A 3,618-nucleotide genomic window follows, 5' to 3' on the forward strand; every position below is an offset into this window, starting at 1 on the left:
CTTCTGCGGCTTTCCTCTCTGCTTCGCTTTCTTCCTTTTCCCTGCTGGCGCGCAGCAGCCTGCTGCGTCTTTATCCACTGGTCAAGTGCTGGTCCAGTGTAACCAGCCTCCCTGCCCAGAGTTATGAGGGCTCCGAGCTTCTCTAGCTCTCTGGCAAAGACGTCACGGAAGCAGGGGAAGAACATTTCCCTTAGGCTACAGTAAGAGGCTCGAAAGAAAATGAAAATACTGGCCAGGAAAGGGTACTGAATGGAATAGGAGTGCCTACTGTGGAAAGTGGCACTCACTTGGAAATGGGTTCTGCAATGTGGTAGTGAAAAGTGAAAAGACTGGTGCTCGGTGGCACTTGGAAGTGTCCCGTAAGTTGGTGGCACTTCTGGATTGGCACCTTCTAAAGAGGCGAAAATCAATGGAGTGTACGGCGTACGTCACACTTAAGGGCGTTCCTAAGTTGGGAGACGCTGGAATGGGCTACCTGTAGGTCTGTACAGGTGCGCGGCACTTTATGAGGAGGCGTTCCTTGGGCAGCACTAGTAGTGCTGGTATTGTGGCACTTGAGCGTTCCCTTGATTGGTCCGAAGGATCACTGACCCTTGTACACGACATTAATGAATTGGGCGTTCCGTAAGGACGGACAGCAGGTTTGTCAGCACTTAGGGCTGGTATTGCGGCGCTTCGGGAGGCGTTCCCTTTGTTGAGTGTTCCGAAGGATCACTGACCCTTGTACATGGACACACTAGTTACTTGGGCGTTCCGTAAGGACGGACACGCAGGTTTAATGGCTACCTGTATCGGCCTGTACAGGTGCAATGGCAATTTATGGAGGCGTTCCTTGGAGCACTGGTATCGTGCTGGTGTGTCCCGGACACTACATGCAGTATACTTAAATATACTGAAGTGAAATGGCTGCTCATGGCAGAGGGTAATAGTGGAGGAGAGAAAAGTAAAAGGTGGGAGTACTTCAGCAGCCAGTCGATGGACAGGGTCAAGAATTAGTGGCACTGTGAAATGGTAAGACCTGACGTGCACTGGTGGTGGCCAGTCCTAAACTGGTAACGACTTCCCTGTCTGGAAGTAATGAATTGGCGTGGCACGCTGTGCGAATTGTGCTTGCGTATACGCAAGTCTTTTGTGATAAGAGAAAATGAAAGACACTCGGGCAACGACAAGGTAATGGAAATTTTAGAAATGCTCAGTCACTCGCTGAAGTACTCGATAAATGAAACAAATAAATGTTTGCAAACTGCAATGGACACATGCGCGTACGTATCACGCTGTGTAAATGAAAGACACAAGAGACTAAATAATGTTAATTCGGCATGCTATAATAATTGGTAAGATGTAGTACTCTTGGCTTCGTGAGTAATGGATTCTGGTTTTCTCTCTCTCTCTCTCTCGGAGAGGGTGAAAATGATATATGAATGAACTCCCTTATATTTGAATTGAACTACTAATGTTCGTTTAATATGACGCAACTTGCGTTAAATTATCTACTTACGTTAACGTTTACTGAAAGAATTGCTTTTGAAAACGTTTTATGAAAATGATAACGCGCTCGCGTTGAACGATTTTTTACGTTAATGTTAGCGGCTTGCGCTTATGAAATGATTTGCGGTTCAATATGAATTTCACAAAGACGCGTTTTACGTTAGCAATTCTTGCAAGTGACTCTACTTTTAAGATTTACGTTAACTTTACGTAAGGACAAGTGAAAAATTACGGTAAGGATTTAAAACGATGTTAGCAAACAATTGTGAATGAGGCTACGTTAAGTGCGAAGTGAAATGAAATTTTCGCTCAGCGCGCGAGTGAGCGATGCGAGGTGAAACACGTGGCTGGGTAGCACTGCTAGCGCGCAGCATGTCGTTCAAAACAGCTGATTCTCTGTAAATGCGAAGGCAATTTACAACACAAAATTCTACTTTCTTATTCAAGGCGAATTACGTTAATTTTTCTGGCAGGACGATAGATACTAGTACCAAGATCGATATTATTTACGTTAAAACTTTGAGACTTACGTTACTTTGCTTAAATTGTTTACATAATGTTGAAAGAGGAAACAAACATGGCTGCCGCTGTGAATGAGACGAAGGTTGGTTGAGACCGCGCAGGCGCGAGAGAGCGCGAAGCTGAATTAGCCGAGAGGTAAGCGGTTACCAACACTTGGAATGAAAACTAAGCTAAAAATGAATACCTAACATATCACAGACAAAAGAATTGTACACTTCTTTTGCCGTAACTATTAGTAAAACACTCCTAACTAGCTAGGCTTTCTCATACAGCAATAAACCCTGGCAAAGCACTTCCTAGTTTGATCTGGTCCTTTCTGGCATCTATCTGCACACGTGTTCGTGAGAGCTCCTACGAGGACAGCACAAAGTAACAGAAAATTCGCGGGGCAAATTGTTTGCTCGCCGCTAAAATAAAGCTCTGGCGCGTTCGCCGTTACAATAAGAAGATTTCTACCTACGCTCTTTTAAACACTTCTACAATAAAAATACTTAAACGTACCTTAAGCTAACATAGGTTATAAATAATCATATTAATGAATGGAATACCTTACCGTGAGTCAGTGTGTCTTCTTTCCCTGCAAGTGTGCTTGATTTACTTTTTGTAAAATAATTTACAGTTTACGTTTTACAACGGATAACGCGATTACAAGCTTTTTTTAAGCAAGCCCGGATTCGATCCTCGGCGAGGTCGACAATATTACGTATATAGGGCCTTGTGAGACTAGATACGTAAACAGAAAGTAATATAGGGATTTCAAGAGGGAATTGCTTGAACTACCGTAAACTGATTATTATTGATTTCTTTCTTTAGAGGGAAGGTCGCCAGAAAACTCAGCTCGTTACTTTAAACTATTTATTTACAGAAAGCCCGTGCTGGCCTGGAGAAAAGTTAAATGATATGGGCCCCACGTTGGGGCTTAAGTCTCATTCAATTCAAGCTGATTTTCATCCACTTGGTTAATGCACACTTGCGGCAGAGAGACGGCCACGTGACTCATGGAATCTGGAAAAGAATCCCAGATTAAACGAGATAAAGGAAAAATGACTTCTTGCTTTGATTAAGGCTGATTAATTCTCTAACATTGGGGAAGGTAAACTCGAATGGTTCACTGAGGTATGCACGAAAACTAGGTCTTTAACAAGTCACAAGGGGAGCACGTGGCCCGATGAGGACAAGGGCTTCTGATGTAGAAGGGGTAAAAATAAGAATTGAAAATGAATTTAGCAAGAGTCGTATGGTAGTAAAAGGTGCTGGGTTGAAGTTTACACTTTCAGACGTACCTTTATGCAATATTCTGTGTATCCTTGTAGGAGAATGCGGTCCGACCTCTGTTCAGGTCTGGGGTCCGGTCCACCAGTGCGTCGTGGGTAGGCCTAATTTTGGAGGCTGGCAATTTGACCTCTGTCCGAGATAACGTCTCGCGGGCCGACTGAGAGCGATACTCCTTGCTTTCGAATCACGGGGCTTCCAAAAACCGCCTCGAGCATTGCCTGAAAGGTGGTAAACACAAGCCAGCAAATTGGGAAGGAAAATAGGTCTTTATTGTAGAAGTCCCTAAAATCCATCTCGAAGCCTAGCTACTCTTGTGACCTGCCTCTCTTACCC

The sequence above is a fragment of the Macrobrachium nipponense genome, chromosome 6 (assembly GCF_015104395.2).
Source record: "Macrobrachium nipponense isolate FS-2020 chromosome 6, ASM1510439v2, whole genome shotgun sequence".
NCBI classification, from domain to species: domain Eukaryota; kingdom Metazoa; phylum Arthropoda; class Malacostraca; order Decapoda; family Palaemonidae; genus Macrobrachium; species Macrobrachium nipponense.